At 45.3% G+C, this 21948-nt stretch overlaps 1 protein-coding gene and 1 non-coding gene across 4 annotated transcripts in view; one reads left to right on the top strand and one right to left on the bottom strand.

Annotated features, from left to right (window-relative positions):
• Nucleotides 1-21948, top strand: part of LOC126249546 (uncharacterized) — a 121484-nt gene that overhangs the window by 87988 nt on the left and 11548 nt on the right. For 2 of the 3 annotated variants that reach the window (XR_007545608.1, XR_007545609.1), the window contains one exon: nt 6428-6549. The exons of the other annotated variant lie outside the window; for it this stretch is intronic. The gene's annotated coding sequence lies outside the window, so the exon portion shown is untranslated. The remainder of the gene's footprint in view (nt 1-6427; nt 6550-21948) is intronic. 3 annotated transcript variants of the gene reach the window in all.
• Trnat-ugu (transfer RNA threonine (anticodon UGU)) lies at nt 3578-3651 on the bottom strand. The gene has a single exon. It is a non-coding gene; the product is annotated as a tRNA-Thr (tRNA).

The following is a 21948-nucleotide window of genomic DNA, read 5'->3' on the forward strand; positions in this document are numbered from 1 at the left end:
TGGCATACTGTCCGAGGCTGAAATACTGGCTCTGGCTCTATGATGACATAATCCAAATCGGTGGGAAATTCAAAATGGTACATTGTCATGCTGGCTAACCTGGAATTCTGGGACAGGCTCTATGGCACCACAATGCATTTCAGACCTGGTGGACTACTTATAACAGTGTAGAATTCTGGTATACTACCCAATAGCTGGAATATGAGAACAGTCCAACTATGACGTCTCAATCCAGCTCAAATCTGTTGGGCTGTTAATAACTGTAATAACTGCGTGCAATTCTGGCATACTGTCCAAGACTTGAGACAATGGCCCAGTCCTACTATAACATAAACATTTAAGCAAATGTCATCCTAAATTTAACTTTGGAATGTCATACAGCATAGGCCTGTCTGTTGATCTGCTTGACATACTATTCCAATCTGCTATTCACACAGCAATCTTTGGTCGCTGCGACTAGTAAGTCGAAGTTTGGCTCTCTCCACTTGCATCTTCCGCCTCCACCATCTGTAAGCGTATGCGCTGCTTGGAAATTTGTGGTAAGTTCCTATGGGAAAAAACTGCTGTGGTCATCGGTTCCTACGCGTACCTACTAATTAATCTAACTTAAATTAACTTACGCTAAGGACAACACGCACTCATGCCCGAGGGAGGACTCGAACCTCCAACGGGGAGAGCCGCGCGAACCGTGGCAAGGCTACCCCGACTCATAGGTAGGCCTCGGCGCTTGTTCGTGACGTCAGGTCAGCTAGGCACGGCGAACGCCAGGTCTGTTGCAGGCATACTCATAATGGTGGTGTCTCCCTCTCTGACACAGCAAAATGTGTAACTATTGGCGGTAGTTGACCAACACACATTGTTCTGAGAGATTTCTGCTATCAATTAATTGTGCAATTCATTACACTTCTTAACAAATAGTGTACTCCTGAAGCCGGCCGTGGTGGCCGAGCGGTTCAAGGCGCTTCAGTCTGGAACCGCGCGACTGCTACGGTCGCAGGTTTGAATCCAGCCTCGGGCATGGATGTGTGTGATGTCCTTAGGTTAGTTAGGTTTAAGTAGTTCTAAGTTCTAGGGGACTGATGACCTCAGATGTTAAGTCCCATAGTACTCAGAGCCATTTGAACCATTTTTGTACTCCTGAACTTAAATTTCCGGCAGCAACAGAATTCGTGCTTCCTTACCTTATTTGTAAATCTGAGGAAGTACGTTTGTACTGGGTTGCTTTTACAAGAAACTGTGAACATATTGGTGCTCATCTTTAGGTATCTTTGTTGACTATGGGGTGAGGAGCACTGAATGTTAATGAAATATCTTGCGATTGTACACGCTGGGGGAGGGGGTGGGGGACAGAAGAAGAGGCAAAAGAGAGATACTTGTTTTATCAAATAAAATTTTTTTATGTTATAAAGTTTCTCCTTTCAGTTGCAAGAGGGGGAAATTTATCTTTTCCAATGTGCATGTTTAAGAAAGTTTAAGCTCAGCAGTATTTTCGATGTATGAAGCTATCTTGTTTCCTGTTTAGAATTCCTTTCGTTGAAAACGACTGTAATCTAATGACTGGCAACAGTTGGACATTTACACATGTAAATTAGTTCACATTTCCAGTGACGATGTCAAACGAAAATAAATAAATAAATAAAAGAAACGAGTTAATTGTAAGGGGGTTGGGGTAAGTTTCGATAACAAAATGGATCAAGTAAATATAGTTACTTGAATGTAAAATTTCCGAAGCTTGCAATGGGCAAAGCATCTTCTCATATTTATCTACGTTTGTTTCGACAGGATTCAGTAATACAGAACTATGATCTTCATTTGTAGCTGTACGATAGTAAGAAAATCTTTCATCTAAATAAAACTGCAGAATCCAAACCAATACCAGCGTTTTGTCCAAAAATAAGAGATTTATAGTGACAAGCACGCCCAGGCGTTTCTGCCTGCAACAGACGTGGCGTTCGCCGTGCCTAGCTGATGTGACGTCACCAACAAGCGCCGAGGCCTTCCTTTGAGTCGGTGTTGGGCAAGGAGCCCAGACAGCGTGGCTACCCCGCGCGGCCGGCACTGCGCTACACTGAGCTGGGCCACTTTCCCCATGTCCACTGGTGCTACGCTTAAATAATCTCCAAACCCACTCTGACATTACAGTTTAAACAATTCACTCCTCCACAGCAGCTACCATAAGTTCAAAATGTTAAGGAAATCCATTTGCCCCAGTTTAAAATTATGAGAAGTCTGCTGACTGTTAAACTATAGAACACTCATTCTAACTTTAAAACTTATTACCCCACTGATGCAGGCTATATGGTTGTCAATATCGCGTTTAGTAGGCATGGGAGAGGTATCCACATGCTTCTGCATTAAAAAAAAAAAAACAACACAAGGGTATCTTCCGCGCGCATCAGCATATTTTCCCGGCGCTGTACCGCCATCACTCAGCTGATGTGCCGGGCAGCGCTGGACACCTCTACCACCAGAGACCACGCAGCGCTGTGTACCACTCGAAGGCTGTCTTCAAACCGTTGACAAACCCTGGCACCAAATGCTGCATGGCGTACGATGCACTGCAACGGACTCACCAACTTTCACCTACAAGTATAGAGCAGCAGGAGGTACGTCATACTGTGAGGAATGCAAGAGAGCATTTCTCGTCTGCTTGGTCCTGCAGACTGCTTGCTCGGACCTCGCATGACGTCACACGGTTCCACGAAAGCAACAAACCACGGAGTGCCCGTTTTCTCCTACACGGGGCGAGTCTAGAGCATCTACCATCCCGCCTTAAAGTTTGAGTTTGATATGAAGTGGTATGAAGATGGCATCTGTCCTTTCGGACATGTCCGAGAGAACAGATGCCAGAATGAAATTACAATTAAATCAATACCATTAGCTGCTGACGGGCGTTGATATACCGGGTGATCAAAAAGTCAGTATAAATTTGAAAACTTAATAAACCACGGAATAATGTAGATAGAGAGGTAAAAATTGACACACATGCTTGGAATGACATGGGGTTTTATTAGAACCAAAAAGAAACCACCCCATATTGCTAGACGCGTGAAAGATCTCTTGCGCGCGTCGTTTGGTGATGATCGTGTGTTCAGCCGTCACTTTCGTCATGCTTGGCCTCCCAGGTCCCCAGACCCCAGTCCGTACGATTATTGGCTTTGGGGTTACCTGAAGTCGCAAGTGTATCGTGATCGACCGACATCTCTAGGGATGCTGAAAGACAACATCCGACGCCAGTGCCTCACCATAACTCTTGACATGCTTTACAGTGCTGTTCACAACATTATTCCTCGACTACAGCTATTGTTGAGAAATGATGGTGGACATATTGAGCATTTCCTGTAAAGAACATCATCTTTGCTTTATCTTACTTTGTTATGCTAATTATTGCTATTCTGATCAGATGAAGCGCCATCTGTCGGACATTTTTTTAACTTTTGTCTTTTTTTTGGTTCTAATAAAACCCCATGTCAGTCCAAGCATGTCTGTCAATTTGTATCTCTCTATCTACATTATTCCGTCATTTATTCAGTTTTCAAATTTATCCGGTACATCTCTGGGGACAGTTGAAAATGTGTGCCCCGACCGGGACTCGAACCCGGGACCTCCTGCTTACATGGCAGACGCTCTATCCATCTGAGCCACCGTGGCCACAGAGGATAGTGCGACTGCAGGGACTTATCGCCAGCACGCTCTCCGTGAGACCCACATTCCCGACTTAAAAGTCCACACACTACATTCGTAGAGCCCCTGCCATTATACCCATTACTCGCGGCAGACAATCCATCGAGTCCCGTCCGAAAAAACAGATGCCATCTTCATATCGTTTAAGGCTAACCGGCTGATGACCTTCTTCAGTGCGGATGCACACGAATTGCCTGAACTCTTACGGGACTCGGTGGATTGACTGCCGCGAGTAATGGGTATAATGGTAGGAGCACTACGAATGTAGTGTGTGGACTATTAAGTTGAGAATGTGGGTCTCACGGGGAGCGTGCCGGCGTTAAATCCCTGCAATCGCACTATCCTCTGTGCCCTCGCCGGCTAACATGGATAGAGCGGATGGCATGTAAGCAGGAGATCCCGGGTTCGAGTCCCGGTTGGGGCACACATTTTCAACTGTCTCTGTTGATGTATATCAACGCCAGTCAGCAGCTAATGGTATTGATTTAATTGTAATTTCATTAAAGTTTGAGGGCTGATCTCAGCGTTGAAAACAGGGAATATCCATTGCTACGAACTCATGAATTCAGTAATAACTCCTTTGTAATCATCTCGTATTTTGTTCATGTTGTAACATCTCGGAGCTGTATTTAACACATTGAAATCAGCGAATATACTACAAGATAATAAATTTTCCACATAAATCTGAGAATTTCTGCGTCAAATCAACCTCCATCCTACGGATGGACATATACATCGAATATACATCGAATGTAATTAATCAACTAGAAAATACACATGACAGCAATATTGTAACAGAATTTAGCATCTAAGAGTCCATCTCACTATGTGCTTTACAGTGCATACTTAACATCAGACGTCTCCATAGGATTTACAAATGGCGACGGGTGGTACACATACAGCAAGTAACTGAATTTTCGCGTCAGTTTTATGGTGAAATCAATGAATAACGTATCGAAATCAGTGAAATTCCCACCTAAAGAAGTTATAGTCTTATGCTTTTAAAATTTTATTTCGACAATACGGAATTTTACCTTGAAAACAGTAAAAATCGTCTGAATTATCACGTTAAGATGAATCTGTGGCGGGGATACAAAGAACTGTGGTGCAGGTGTGTTCGGTGCTTTGTTTGGAATCCCGCTGCATGTGGTGGAGAAGAAATTCCACAAGACTGTGTTTATGATGACTCAATTCAGAGGCGTGTGGACAATTATTTCGTGAAACCTTAATGCTAAACTTTACAGAATCTACAAGTGAGACAGACAACAGAACGATCCACATTTCATGAAGCGCCTTGCTAAAGTATTGTTACTCAATTATCGGGATTTTATACGTAGGGAAATCGGCCTCTGTAAGGGGGGGGGAGGGAGAGGGGTGGGGAAATCCCATGACTGATTAATGACGTCTTAGATGACGTCATCGGTGACACAATTTTGGTCCCAAATCGCATCAATGCCGATGATCCTTCTGATCGGCTGACATCGTCTGGATAGTTAGATTTTGGAATTTTCCCACACTGAACACGGCACAATTTTGGTGTCCCATATTTGCAACTTTTGACAGGAAACGCAGATTCGTCGCACCAGAAATGCTCAGGGGACGAGTGGTCTGCTAATCTTCCAAGAGCCGGCCGAAGTGGCCGTGCGGTTAAAGGCGCTGCAGTCTGGAACCGCAAGACCGCTACGGTCGCAGGTTCGAATCCTGCCTCGGGCATGGATGTTTGTGATGTCCTTAGGTTAGTTAGGTTTAACTAGTTCTAAGTTCTAGGGGACTAATGACCTCAGCAGTTGAGTCCCATAGTGCTCAGAGCCATTTGAACCATTTGAATCTTCCAAGACCATGCCCCCTCGTGGGCAACGGAAACCGCCCAATGTGTGGCCGCAACATTTCTGTGAACCAGCAGCTGAGCAGGAGAAAGCTTGTGCCATTCCTGATTCATAGCGATGCTACCGACCAAAGTCCGTCACTCTGTACCCTGTCAGGCCTGCCTCAGCAAAGAGAAATTTGCAAATCTTACACCAGAAGCCGTAAACTGTGTATTTCCGTCCAGCACAGTTGAGAACATTAGGATGCCAATTTTACTTATTATTCGAAACCGATATTCGTGACAGTACTGTCACATCACCCCATTACCTCGTATTCTTGAAAGAATAAAACTCCCTTGATGGCGATCCCCGATCGTCTCTGATTAATGGCTTCACAAGAGAACAAGAGAAACGAATTGTAATCCAAATTAATCACCAGAAATCGAAAAGACCCAAAACTCCCAGCAATCTTCTGTCCAATGATAAGAGGAAAAGCAAAAATTTGAACTAAGGGTAACTTCATCCCTGATTCAACGAAAAATTAATACAACTGCATCTTTAGCATGGATTTTAGATTGCAGGCTTGTAATAACGGGTAAAAAGAATTAACAACATTATCTGGCTACATCCCCAGTGTTTCAAAATATTTGAACATGTGAACGTTTATAAAAAATGAAATAATATTTCTCCCATTAACCAGCACAAGTTTATTGGCTGCTTCATTTGGGCAGACACATGCATAAACTAAAATAAATAAATAAATTTTAAGCGTTAAATCACTGGAGCGTGATCAGCTCTTGTAAATGTTGGCTAGCGCCTTACTTGTTATTATAATGTCTCAGTGTGTAGCGTTGTGCATGTCCAGTCGTTAATAAAACAATAGAAACAAGTATTTATGCATAAATATTTCTGTGGGCTAATTCTATACCAATTGGTAGCGCGGTGTGGGTACATTCGCCCTAGCTGGGAATGCCAGAGGGGCAACCCAAACGGCGCGCAGGCCGAGGAACGCCGAGACAAGAGGCACGCGACCTGCCGCCTTTTCGGGGATTAGTGTAAGGTAAGCCGTGCACTCGTCCCCTCTCTCTATCCTCCTCGACGCTACCCTTTTGGGACGGTGTGCAGACATTTGCCACGCCGGACATTTGCCACGCCGGACATCTGCCACTATTTTACCTGCTCCAAAGGGTTGGGCCCCTTGTCTCCCCCTCCTCCTCCTCACCCATAAACGCAAAATATATCTGTTTATAAAAGTAGCTAAAAATTCTGTTGGCGTCTTTCTAACAGACAGTCTCCAATCCTTCCAAACTATGTAAGTGAAGACCCTATGTGGCTTAACTTCAAAGAAATAGTATCACAGCACTCGAGAGATTCATACAAAATAAATTAATAAGTTACGGAACTGATTCCCCACGGTACACAAAACACGACAGAAAGCTGCTCCAGGAGCACCGAAAAAGGCACGTATAATATAGACGAACGCAAAACCTCCAAGATTGGCGAAGTTTTACTGAGGCTCGAAATTTGGTGCGGATATCAGTGCGAGATGTATTTAATGGTTTCCACAACGGAATGTGGCGGAAAATCCAAAGAGATTCTGGTCCTATTTTAAGTAAACCAACGGAAAGGCTCAGTAAGTACCTTTACTGCGCGTTAGTGACGGTAATGTTACTGATGACAGTGCCACTAAAGTGAAGTTACTAAATGCAGTTCCAGGGGCTGGTGGCGGGTGAGGAGGAGGAGGGGGAGGCAATTTTATGTCGACTTTAGATGACATGTCAATCAAAGATGTTCTTATCTCTATTTAGTGAACGTATTTTCAGTCATGTTTTGAACATTGTCCCGCTACACCTTATTAACTAATGTTTCACCGCAAGGGATATTGGATTTTAGAGAATAAATTAATATGGAGTATGTCGTTCTTCTTTTCAAATATTCACATACCCATTTCTTCTTTCCTTATTGTCTTTTGGGCGTGCTGTTGTAGTAATTAAAGTAGGCACAACTGTAGTAATTAAACTAGGCCCAAATGCAGTGATCAAAAAGAAATGCTTAACGTACATTCGCATTCTCTTTACATCGTTCCTTTCTTGTTGCTCCCATGGCCATGGACTGTTTCTATCGCAATCAGTAAGCGTGAGAGGAAGCTACTGTACAGACAGAGGGATCTATATTTATACTTGGCAGAACTAATTACATACTGACATAATCGTCGGTATTGCTTTCGTTTCCCAAAAGTTATAAATATTTCTATTTCGGAAAAGAAACTGTATTTCGCCTAGATGTCGAAGAAGAAGGTCCCTTACGTACTGGTTGTATCGAGTAAGATGTGGAGATGGCGGTTTGAAAGCGGACAGAAGAAGTACGAGGAAGGGCGTCCCTTACCTGAGGGATCGCTACTCTAGCTACTTGCCGAAGGGGCAAGTGTGGCAAAGGTCCGGCGTGGCAAATGTCCGGCGTGGCAAATGTCCGGCATTCTTTTGGGACACCTGTTGTCTTCAGGGCCGACAGCACTACCGTTCCTGAAACATTCGAAGACCCCTGTGAGCCTAAGAAATCTTGTTTGTCTCCTTCTTTACAAATCCATCAGCCAATCCTGACATTTACTCTTAAGTGAAAGGGGTACCGTGGCGTTACTTTTACTATTTGAAACGATCTGCATAAAAAGAAGAAAAAGAAAACAAGTACTGTTTCCAATCCGAAAACAGAAAGCGCAAAAGGAGGATGTCAAATTATTTTGGGTAATGAAAGAAAGACGAATAACTCATGGTTATACCTAAAAAAAAGTACATCTAAAATTACAGTTGGTACTCTCATTTTATATCAGTCTTCGTAACAGACAAATATGAACTTGAATTTCTATATGATTGGTTCGGCAAGAGTGACTAAGTCTATTTGCTACATTTACGAAACAATTCGCTAGGGTGACGGCGAGAGCCTATACATACATTATCTCAACATAAGCATCTAGTCTACCTCGCTCAGCCCTCTCATTGCCTCAACTTGCGGCTGACAAGGAACATCACTAAGAAACACAGACGGCTGGCTGTTTCCCCAGGGCGTACACTCGTAGCCGGTGGAAATCCCAAGTACACTTTCGGAACTTCACGTCAAAGATCCCTCTCCCGTCAATAAATGCATAAAGGCCATTCCCTTCCGCACTCTATTAATTAGTGGCCGAGATTAACGATCTCCCCAAATAGAATACTCATAATAACAAAGCACTGCTTTTAATACTCGGAACAGCCAAACAACAAAGAATGAGGCACCGTACAAGATAATACAGAGAATTTAACAAAGTGACGGAACGACACATGACATTATATTACCCGCCGCTGTTGAAGCTTCTGAAACAAATGACGGTTCTCGAAGCTCGCCGCTGCATTACATCATCTACACAGGAGCGCCAAAGAAACTGGTATGGGCTTGCGTATTCAAATACAGATATGTGTAAACAGGCAGAATACGGTGCTACGGTCGGCAACGCGTATATAAGACAAGTGTCTGGAGCAGCTGTTAGATCGGTTACTGCTGCTACAGTGGCAGGTTATCAAGATTTAAGTGAGTTTGAACGTGGTGTTATAGTCGGCGCACAAGCGATGGGACACAGCATCTCCGAGGCAGCGATGAAGTGAGGATTTTCCTGTACGACTATTTCACGAGTGTACCGTGGCCGGCCGGTGTGGCCGAGCGGTTCTAAGCGCTTCAGTCTGGAACCGCGCGACCGCTACGGTCGCAGGTTCGAATCCTGCCTCGGGCATGGATGTGTATGATGTCCTTAGGTTAGTTAGGTTTAAGTAGTTCTAAGTTCTGGGGGACTGATGCCCTCAGATGTTAAGTCCCATAGTGCTCAGAGCCATTTGAACCATTTGAAGTGTACCGTGAATATCAGGAATCCGGTAAAACATCAAATCTCCGACATCGCTACGGCCGGAAAAACATCCTGCAAGGACAGGACCAACAGTAACTGAAGAGAATCGTTCAACGCGACAGAAGCGCAACCCTTCCGCAAATTGCTGTAGATTTCAAAAAAAAAAAAAAATGGTTCAAATGGCTCTGAGCACTATGGGACTTAACTGCTGTGGTCATCAGTCCCCTAGAACTTAGAACTACTTAAACCTAGCTAACCTAAGGACATCACACACATCCATGCCCGAGGCAGGATTCGAACCTGCGACCGTAGCGGTCGCGCGGTTCCGGACTGTAGCGCCTAGAACCGCTCGGCCACTCCGGCCGGCTACTGTAGATTTCAATGCTGTTCCATCAACAAGTGTCAGCGTGTGAAACATTCAACGAAACATCATTGATATGGGCTTTCGGATCCGAAGGTCCACTCGTGTACCCTTGAAGACTGCACGACACAAAGTTTTCGCCTCCTCCTGTGCCCGTCAACACCGATATCGGACTGTTGATGAATGGAAACATATTGCCTGGACGGACGAGTCTCATTTCAAACTGAATCGAGCAGATGGACGTCTACGGGTATGGAGATAACCTCATGAATCCATGGAACCTGCATGCCTTCAGGGTACTGTTCAAGCTCGTGGGGGCTCAGTAATGGTGTGGGTCGTGTGCAGTTGGGGTGATACGGGACCCCTGATACGTCTAGATACGACTCTGACAGGTGACATGTACGTAAGCATCCTGTCTGATCACCTGCATCCATTCATGTCCATTGTGCATTCCGATGGACTTGGGCAATTCCAGCAGGACAATGCGACACCCCACACGTCCAGAATTGCTACAGAGTGGCTCCAGAAACACTCTTCTGAGTTTAAACACTTCCGCTGGCCACCAAACTCCCCAGACGCGAACATTATTGAGCATATCCGGGATGCCTTGCAACTCTCACGGATTTATGGACAGTCGTTCAGGATTCACTGTGTCGATTCCCTCCGGCACTACTTTAGACATTAGTCGAGTCATGCCGCGTCGTGTTGCGGCAGTTCTGCGTGCTCGCGGGGGCCCTAAACAATATTAGGCAGGTGTACCAGTTTCTTTGGTTCTTCAGTGTATAACAGTCCGCAACATGCATTAGCTTTCAGACAATGAAAGGATCTGCATCAAACGGGACAAGCAATTAACACAACAACGCGTGTGTACACGGACACACACAAATTCTCCCAAACCACAAGCGAAGAGGGCAAAATATTCCCCCAGAAAAGCAACTAATCGCGTATCTTAACCTTCAAAGACAAGAAAAACACTACATGGAAGACATACTAAAGTATACATTTACTGTAACTTCGTGGCAGATTAAAACTGTGCGCCGGACCGAGACTCGAACTCGGGACCTTGCCTGCGAAAGGCACACTCCGCTGCAGAGTGAAAATCTCATTCTGCAAATCTTTCCCCGGCTGTGGCTAAGCCATGTCTCCGCAATATCCTTTCTTCCAGGAGTGCTAGTTGTGCAAGGTTCGCAGAAGAGCTTCTGCGAAGTTTGAAAGGTAGGAGACGAGGTACTGGCGGAATTGAAGCTGTGAGGAGGGGACGTGAGTCGTGCCTGGGTAGCTCAGTCGGCTGAACACTTGCCCGCGAAAGGCAAGATCCCGACTTCGAGTATCGGTCCGGCTCACAGTTTTAATCTACCAGGAATTTTCATAACAACGCACACTCCGCTGCATAGTGAAAATCTCATTTTGTAAATACTTACCGGTTTCTCTATGATTGGACACACCGTCCCTTATACATTGGCCATCTCGGCGAAGAAGTCATTTCTGACTTCAACCATATTTCAGTATGTTTAAAACGCAAACGTGGCCTTCGTCTGCATGCGTTATCTGGTTTACTATGAAATCAGGACTGCAGGCTGCGGTCTGGAGTAGGCACACGTAATTCTAAAAATTGCTACACTACGAAGATGACGTGCTACAGAGAGCGAAATTTAACCGACAGGAAGAAGATGCTGTGATATGCAAATGATTAGCTTTTCAGAGCATTCACACAAGGTTGGCACCAGTGGCGACACCTACAACGTGCTGAAAGTGAGGAAAGTTTCCAACCGATTTCTCATACACAAACAGCAGTTGACCGGCGTTGCCAGGTCAAACGTTGTTGTGATGCCTCGTGTAAGGAGGAGAAACGTGTAGCATCACGTTTCCGAATTTGATAAAGGTCGGAATGTAGCCTATCGCGATTGCGGTTTATTGTATCGCGACATTGCTGCTCGCGTTGGTCGAGATCCAATGACTGTCAGCACAATATGGAATCAGTGGGTTCAGGAAGGTAATACAGAACGCCGTGCTGGATCCCAACGGCCTCGAATCACTATCAGTCGAGATGACAGGCATCTTATCCGCATGACTGTAACGGATCGTATAGCCACGTCTCGATCCCTGAGTCAACAGATGGGGACGTTTGCAAGACAACAACCATCTGCACGAACAGTTCGACGACGTTTGTATCAGCATGGACTATCAGCTCGGAGACCGTGCTGCAGTTACCCTTGACGCTGCATCACAGACAGGAGCGCCTGCGATGGTGTACTCAACGACGAACCTATGTGCACAAATGGCAATAGGTCATTTTTTCGGATGAATCCAGGTTATGTTTACAGCATCTAAATGGTCGCATCCGTGTTTGGAGACATCGCGGTGAACGCACATTGGAAGCGTGTATTCGTCATCGCCATACTGGCGTATCACCCGGCGTGATGGTATGGGGTGCCATTGGTTACACGTCTGGGTCACCTCTTCTTCGCATTGACGGCACTTTGAACAATGGACGTTACATTTCAGATGTGTAACGACCCGTGGCTCTTCCCTTCATTCGATCCCTGCGAAACCCTACTTTTCAGCAGGATAATGCACGACCGCATGTTGCAGGTCCTGTACGGGCCTTTCTGGATACAGAAAATGTTCGACTGCTGTCCTGGCCAACACATTCTCCAGATCTCTCACCAATTGAAAACGTCTGGTCAATGGTGGCCGAGCAACTGGCTCGTCACAATACGCCAGTCACTACTCTTGATGAAATGTGGTATCGTGTTGAAGCTGCATGAGCAGCTGTACCTGTACATGCCACCCAAGCTCTGTTTGACTCAATGCCCAGGCGTATCAAGGCCGTTATTATGGCCTGGGGTGGTTGTTCTGGGTACTGATTTCTCAGGATCTATGCACCCAAATTGCGTGAAAATGTAATCACACGTTAGTTCTAGTATAATATATTTGCACAATGAATACCCGTTTATCATCTGCATTTCTTCTTGGTGTAGCAATTTCAATGGCCTGTCGTGTATTATTACCGACGGCTCCGTTTTCTCACTCCATCGGCGGCGCTAGCAATCTGTCACTTCTGAGGTGTCTCTTCCTCAAACTGCTGTGGCTTTCTGCTACACCACTTCACCTTTGAAGCATGGCTTCTATTGCCTTTACAATGTTCCTCTACATTCGTTTCCTCACGCTCGCTACTCCAACCGTTTTCGTATTGGCACGTGTCGTACGCAACACCCTCTCTCTTCTCCTCACGCTTGGAAACTCCCAGGTCAAACACAATTAATCTGAAAGCCTCAACGTCGTTCTTTTGTATAACAATAAGCGTTCATTTTTACTCTGTGGGCTCCGAGTGTAATATAAATAATAACTGGCTCTGCTCACCGCTGTTATGCGGATGACCCACACCTCGGTTCTTTCCACAAATTTTCTCGACATACATATTGCGCGACTGGAAACGCTTCGCTGCAAGCGATGGTGTTTTAACAATGCTCAAGCGTACCCCATTATGTTCCGCCGCCAAATCATATCACCTCATTGTTTCGGACTCAAAGCTGACGCTCGTTGCGCAGTTTGGTATTACTGGCAGCACCCCAACAATAACTTCGCCACTGAAATGGCTACCAATAAAATTTAGTTACACTGGGATAGACCAGGCTATTTTTAAATCTGGCCACGCACGTTTCCAAACGTCGCTCCCCGCCTACACTGTACATTAAAATTTTCCATAACGAGACGGAGTGTCTTTTCAAATGACCTCTCACATCTAGACACGGACCCCAAAGCCGTACTCACTTCTCTAGTACAGCCTCTCTCTATACCGGATAGTGCTGCTCTACTAGACTGTGAATCATTGCACACAATATTCACACTCTCAGATACTTTTAAAAGCGGCTCCGCCTTTTACGGTCGCTCAGTTTCTCTTTCCTAATTTTCAAAATCTCATTTCATTGAAACTACGTCCTCATTTTTAAGTAATTGTTTGCGCTCTGTCGTTTCCGAACTTGGCCGTTCCCCCAGATTTTGCACTCCTTGTGCAGGATCTTTATTCGTGCTTTCTAGCGTTTCCGTACCGGATAGTGCCACCCTATCAGACTGTGAATTCTCGCCCACAATATTCCTACTACAGGGTAGCGCACAAAATGTGTTACCAATTGTTTCTTTCACAATTTACGACGCACGCTAGATATCCCGCTGGGATCTCTACAGCAGTACCAGCAGAGCTTGGAAAAACAAATGAGTTACGAAATGACGTGTAATTCACGATACTGCCGCTAGGAGACTAGTAAGCAGCAATGGCTGACAATGGAAGACTGACGACACAGCAACTATCGGCAATTGTGTTACTTTTTCATGAAACGAAAAGCTTTGTTGTGACTCAGAGGCGTTTTCGACAACAAGAAAAATGGCTCTGAGCACTATGGGACTCAACTGCTGTGGCCATCAGTCCCCTAGAACTTAGAACTACTTAAACCTAACTAACCTAAGGACATCACACACACCCATGCCCGAGGCAGGATTCGAACCTGCGACCGTAGCAGCAGCGCGGCTCCGGACTGGAGCGCCTAGAACCGCACGGCCACCGCGGCCGGCTTTCGACAACAGTTTAACACACGATGGGTCCCTTGCAAGAAGACCATCCACAAGTTGTACGATAAATTTGTACAGGAAGGAACAGTATTGGAAGCGAAGCGACCTCGGCCTAAGCCTGTTTGTTCGCCGGAGAATATTGAAGCGGTACGAGTTGCTGTACCGAAAAGTCCCGGGAAATCGTGTAGAAAGGCAGCAGTGCAACTGGGACGCTCCGTTCAACGCATTCTTAAAAGTGACCTCCATATGTACCCATACAAGATGACCTGTGCACAGAAGCTCACTGAAGAATACAAGCAGCAGAGACTACTGCTTGCTCAGTGGGCGGAGGATAGGGAAGAAACCCTCACCAACGTTTGGGTTTCAGACGAGGCGCATTTTCATTTAGACGGTGTGGTTAACAAACAAAATGTACGCTTTTGGGCCACTGAAAACCCACAAGTGCTTCATGAACGACATCATGCTCTGAGGATTACAGCGTGGGCAGCAATTTCCAGTCACGGACTTATTGGACCCTTTTTCTCTGAAGAAACTGTGAACAGCGAGCGTTATTTGAGCATGCTTCGCAATAGCTTCATTCCACAGCTTCTTGCTACTGCCTTGCTCTTCAACACGCAGTGGTTCATGCAAGATGGAGCAAGGCCACATACTGAAAACACTGTGTTGGAGTTTTTACACGAACATTTCGACATGCGGATCATTTCACTCAGGTTTCCAGGTCGCTTTAATGACGGACAAAATTGGCCCCCCAATAGTCCAGACCTCAATCCATGTGACTTTTTTCTTAGGGGGTACCTAAAGGAAAAAAATTTCCCGAAACGCCCACGTGATTTAATGGAGCTCAGAAGACTTATTCTTCAAGCTTGCAGTGAAATTACGGAAGACATGTGCTGTAGGGTAATCACTAACTTCATTGTTCGTTTGAAGGAAGTTAGGAAACAAAATGGTGGACATATTGAGCATGTGCTGAGTTGGAACAAATCTCCATGGACGGCTCTTCATTGTAGTATATGATCCTTTCAGATTGTATTGACAATAAAGTTTATATTCAAAAACAAAATGGTAACACATTTCGTGCGCCACCCTGTATCTGCTACTTTTACAAGCACCTCCGCCACTTGCGGTCGCTTAGTTCCTCTTTTCAAATTTTCCATATTGTGTTTCATTTAAACAAATTCTTCCATTCCAACGAATTGCACCAGCTCGGTCGCTACCGAGACTGGCCGTTCCTCGAGACTTTGCACACCTTGTACAAGTTCTTCACACGTGCCTTCAGCCGTTTGCGTCTCTTTGGTCTCGGCTTGGAGTAGCCTATCTTGGGCATCCCTGAGAGAAGTGAATACTTCTCCGTTCTAACTCTGCAATCTTCTCCCACAACTGCTTTCTTTCTTTCTTCGCTTTTTCCCTCTCTGCATCAGCTCTTGCTCTATCTGCTTTAGCATTCGCTCTATCTGCTTCAGCCCGACGCCTACTGCTTCTGCTTTTGCATCACTTTCTTCCGTTCTCTTTAGCCATTATTTAACTCACAGTGGCATGTCTCCCACAGTTCCAGAAATCGAACTATTCGGCATAATGTCCGTTTCGCTTTCGTCAGCTTGATAACTTTCACCCTGCTCATAAATCTGTTTGCTTCCCTGGGTTTCAGACACGGTAATTGTTGCTACTGCCCCCTCCTCAGGAAATTAAACATAATTTGTACCGTATGTACTGGACTTTTGTCTCGCGTAATTTTCCTAGTCTCAATCGAACTAGTACGATTTCCCTTCTCCATACCGTAGAAGGATGTGAATCCAATTTATTGTTCGACGAACAGACAAGTCGATCAGTACCTTAGGGCCTTCCGAGGCCTGTAAGGACGGAGAGAGAGAGAGAGAGAGAGAAGGAGAATTTAAAAAATGCAAAAATAGATTGCCACGCGCTACAATTCCCGTGGCATATATGGCAGTTTCTAACTCCGACTGACGCGGAACATTTTTGAATTTAACTCCCAGGTGACTCCCGTTGGTGATTACAATAATACTGCTACCGCACGGGGCTTATAAACGAAACGCCAGAATAGATCTGGATCTGCTTGGCAAAGAACCCACAATATTCCCCAAGCCAATAAAAACTGACACCCACAGCCACGACCGAAATGGTCATCAGCGATTACTCAACACAACACTGAAGAAGTTCACAACCAGATAATAAGCATAGTCCTACTTACGATCAGCAAGGCGAGAGACGACGCAATGACGCAACATAAATTTTGTTCGTATAAGCTACCAACGTCTAACGTAGCAGGTACTTTCACAGTCAAAAATACGACTTAAAAACACCAATTAAAGTCGCTTCCTATGCGACTGTTCAGATTTTATCTTTGCCAACATAAGATGAACGATAAAAAAGCTTATTCCGCCACTGAGGTAGAACTGTAGTCAGCTGTAGGTCCGTCCTCTGTCAACGCGTTCAGCCTCGAAACACCTCGAAGCCTACGACTCCTGTTTAGCACATTTGTGACCGCAGACCCGTCACTTACCCTAACACATACAATATTGCTACGATAGTACTACACACTGATTCCTACAGTACCCACTCTCTAGTATCGATTCTTCAAATAATTTCACGAGCGTGCTATCTCTTCACAAACATGTGGACTACTTTTGTTTCTCCCAACTTTCAACGCCTGAGACGAGTCCAACCGCCTATTGCTAAGGGGTGTCTGCCCCCACACACTGTGTCTTACTTTTAATTTTTTCTGGTGGTCAAGGAAAAGCCGCTACAGTTGCTTTTTTAGTACTTTATGAAGCTCACAAAACCTGTTTCGGCCTTTATATTAGGCCAATATCAAGTGTACCTGAATATGCCCAATGTTAAGACATACGCTCTAAGAAGAAGAAAAAGACGCACCATGAAGGAATTATCCGAATGGTACGGAAATCTGTAGTTGTGATGTACATGTACAGACAAACAAATGATCATAGTTTCAGAAAAATTGGAGGATTTATTCAAGAAATGGAAATGAGCGTTTGTCGTCATCGGCCGGGAGGCCCCTTGCGGGGCAGGTCCGGCCGCCTTGGTGCAGGTTTTATTATATTCGACGCCACATTCGCCTTGGTGCAGCTATTACTACATTCGACGCCACTTTGGGCGACCTGCGCGCCAGATGGGGATGAAATTATGATGAAGCCAACACAACACCCAGTCCCTCAGCGGAAATCCCCGACCCAGCCGGGAATCGAACTCGGGCCCGTAGGACGGCAATCCGTCACGCTGACCACTCAGCTATCGGGGCGGACTATTCAAGAGAAAGATCTTCACAAACTGAGCAAGTCTATAGCGCGTTGGCCTACCTCTGGCTCTTATGCAAGCGGTTATACGGCTTGGCATTAATTGATAGACTTGTTGGGTGTTCTCTTGAGGGACATCGTGACAAATTCTGTCCAACTGCCACATTAGATCGTCAAAATCCAGAGATGGTTGGTAGGGCTTGCCCCTAATGCCCCAAACATTCTTAACTGGGGAGAGATCCGGCGACCTTGCTGGCCAAGGTAGGGCTTGGCAAGCGCAAAGATTAGCAGTAGAAAATCTCGTCGTGTACGGGCGGGCACTATCTTGCTCAAAATATAAGCCCAGGATGGTTTGCCATGACTGGCAAGAAAACAGGACGTACACTACTGGCCATTAAAATTGCTACACCACGAAGATGACGTGCTACAGACGCGAAATTTAACCGACAGGAAGAAGATGCTGTGATATGCAAATGATTAGCTTTTCAGAGCATTCACACAAAATTGGCGCTGGTGGCGACACCTACAACGTGCTGACATGAGGAACGTTTCCAACCGATTTCTCATACACAAACAGCAGTTGACCGGCGTTGCCTGGTGAAACGCTGTTGTGATGCCTCGTGTAAGGGGAGAAATGCGTACCATCATGTTTCAGACTTTGATGAAGGTCGAATTTTAGCCTATCGCGATTGCGGTTTATCGTTTCGCGACATTGCTGCTCGCGTTGGTCGAGATCCAATGACTGTTAGCAGAATATGGAATAGGTGGGTTCAGGAGGGTAATACGGAACGCCGTGCTGGATCCCAACGACCTCGTATCACTAGCAGTCGAGATGACAGGCATCTTATCCGCACGGCTGTAACGGATCGTGCAGCCACGTCTCGATCCCTGAGTCAATAGATGGGGACGTTTGCAAGACAACAACCATCTGCACGAACAGTTCGACGACGTTTGCAGCAGCATGGACTATCAGCTTGGAGACCATGGCTGCGGTTACCCTTGACGCTGCATCACAGACAGGAGCGCCTGCGATGGTGTACTCAACGACGAACCTGGGTGCGCGAATGGCAAAGCGTCATTTTTTCGGATGAATCAAGGTTCTGTTTCGGCCACCTCTTGTTCGCATTGACGACACTTTGAACAGTGGAGTTACATTTCAGATGTGTTACGACCCGTGGCTCTACCCTTCATTCGATCCCTGCGAAACCCTACATTTCAGCAGGATAATGCACGACCGCATGTTGCAGGTCCTGTTTCTGGATACAGAAAAATGTTCGACTGCTGACCTGGCCAACACTTTCTCCAGATCTCTCACCAATTGAAAACGTCTGGTCAATGGTGGCCGAGCAACTGGCTCGTCACAATACGCCAGTCACTACTCTTGATGAACTGCGGTATCGTGTTGAAGCTGCATGGGCAGCTGTACCTGTACACGCCATCCAAGCTCTGTTTGACTCAATGCCCAGGCGTATCAACGCCGTTATTACGGCCAGAGGTGGTTGTTCTGGGTACTGATTTCTCAGGCTCTATGCACCCAAATTGCGTGACAATGTAATCACATGTCAGTTCTAGTATAATACATTTGTCAAATGAATACCCGTTTATCATCTGCATTTCTTCTCGGTGTAGCAATTTTAATGGCCAGTAGTGTAGAATATCGTCGACTTACCGCTGTGTTGTAAGGCTGCCGCAGATGACAACAAAAGGGATCCTGCTATGAACATAAATGGCATCCCAGATCATCGCTCGTGGTTTTCTGGCCATATGGCAAGCGACAGTCGTACTGGTATCCCACCACTGTACGGGGCGTCTCCAGACAAGTCTTCGACCAGCAACCTCATTGACTGGAGTAGAATTCTCTTCAACGATGACACCCGCTTCGAACGGAGCCCCGATGTACAATATACATGCCGAAATCGGTTGTGTGAATTTCATAAAATTTTAAAAAAGCAACTGGAATGGCATTTTATAAATTGAACAACAGCTGCGGAATCAACATCATCCAGACAGTTTCTGTTAGTATCACTTCCGCCGCAACCACAGAACCCTGTTAATGCTTTGCTTCTGCCCCACCACAGGAGACGCATTTTTACCAGGTGCTCGGCGGCTCTCAGCGCTACAATGGTCGGGTGTGTGTGTCACACACTCCAGAGAATTCTGATGTATTCAGTCAATTAAAATTCAAATGTCTACCGGTCCACAGGTGGGATTAGCATGCGATTTGCACCAATCAGTATTAAAGTAAACAGAGCGCATATTTAGGTTCTGAAGTGGGTGTGTCAATGAGACCAGGTGCTACTGATCGATTGCTCTGCGACAGAATATACAATATCGACAGTTAGTGTCATTTTGCAGTATTCCCTACCAGGTCTGTTAGACGTTAAAAAAGGGGACTATAAATCACTGCTTGCAGCTGACAATGACGTAAAACGTGGTATCTTCATAATGGAAATATTTGATACACATGTTACCAGTCTACATCAGCTCAATCGGCCACTAAGAACACATCCACCATTAACTACGAAAATCAATTCTCAACTGCTTAGAAGAAGTTCAGTCCAAATTAAAGTTACTGAAAGAAAAAGAAAATATTTACTAATGTGTGTACCAGCAGTGAAGTAACAGTTAGTATGGCAGAGTTATATAATCAAGAAAGTCAGTACTGTGATGGTGTTAACAGTTCATCAACTTCACGATGTCATTTCAGTGCTGTGTAGGGCGAGTCGACTCCAGCAGATATGCTACCTGCTAACTTCCTAACTGCTCGGCACCAGTTAATTCCTTCTGAAAAAGAGTTCGGAAAAGAGTGGACACAGTGCTCTCAGCATTTGCAGTAGGGAATAAAGACGTAAATTAAGACTCGCTTGTATTTCTATGCGCGAAGTCAACTGCATTCAAGAAAATACGCTAACAGTAAAGTAGCACACTGTTTATTGACAGTGTCTAAATATCGGTAATAGGCGCTTCGGCGGGACTAACTATTGCCACGTAACATGGATATTTTGTATCTATGAAATTCGTATTGAACAAGACAGTGCTTACCATTTGTTAACTCCCACTGAATGCCAAGCCGTCTGAAGTCACATTACCATTCATTCATTAGGTTAGTGCGTAAGTTCGTAGCGTTTTCGTTTCGCATGTTGGTATTCTGGTTGCTATGGGTTTATTTATCGATTGTCATTTTTACTTGTAGTTCACTGTTCCTATTTGAGTTTACATATCGTCATTTAGAGATAGTGACTGGAGCTGTGGACGCTAGAAAATGGAGTGTCATGTGGAGAAATCGGAACATTTCCGACATATCCTTCTGCTTGAGTTCAATAGAGGAGTGACAGCAGCGGAGACGACCAGAACCATTTGCCCCATGTATGGCGATAATGCCATTAGACAGAGAACAGCAAGAAAACGATTTTCTCGTTTTAACGAGGATCGTTTTGACATTAGTGACTCTCCACGTTCAGAAAGACCTTTGGGGTTTGGTGAAGAACGTTTAAACGCATTAATGCACAATGATCCATGGTGATGAACTGTGATCAGTCTACCATCGTGCGATATTTTCATTCAATGGGAAAGGTTCAGAAATCGGATTTGTGGGTACTGCAAGCTTAAGCCAAAATCACAAAAACCAGCGGGTGGATATGAGGGTGTTACAAAAAGGTACGGCAAAACTTTCAGGAAACATTCCTCACACACAAATAAAGAAAAGATGTTATGTGGACATGTGTCCGGAAACGCTTAATTTCCATGTTAGAGCTCATTTAATTTCGTCAGTATGTACAGTACTTCCTCGATTCACCGCCAGTTGGCCCAATTGAAGGAAGGTAATGTTGACTTCGATGCTTGTGTTGACATGCGACCCATTGCTCTACAGTACTAACATCAAGCACATCAGTACGTAGCATCAACAGGTTAGTGTTCATCACGAACGTGATTTCGCAGTCAGTGCAATGTTTACAAATGCGAAGTTGGCAGATGCCCATTTGATGTATGGATCAGCACGGGGCAATAGCCGTGGCGCGGTACGTTTGTATCGAGACGATTTCCAGAACGAAGGTGTCCCGACAGGAAGACGCTCGAAGTAATTGAACGGCGTCTTAGGGAGCACAGGACATTCCAGCCTATGACTCGCGACTGGGGAAGACCTAGAACGACGAGGACACCTGCAATGGACCAGGCAATTCTTCGTGCAGTTGACGATAACCCTAATGTCAGCGTCAGAGAAGTTGCTGCTGTACAAGGTAACGTTGACCACGTCACTGTATGGAGAGTTCTACGGGAGAACCAGTTGTTTCCGTACCATGCACAGCGTGTGCAGGCAATATCAGCAGCTGATTGGCCTCCACGGGTACACTTCTGCGAATGGTTCATCCAACAACGTGTCAATCCTCA

The sequence above is a fragment of the Schistocerca nitens genome, chromosome 3 (assembly GCF_023898315.1).
Source record: "Schistocerca nitens isolate TAMUIC-IGC-003100 chromosome 3, iqSchNite1.1, whole genome shotgun sequence".
Classification (NCBI taxonomy): domain Eukaryota; kingdom Metazoa; phylum Arthropoda; class Insecta; order Orthoptera; family Acrididae; genus Schistocerca; species Schistocerca nitens.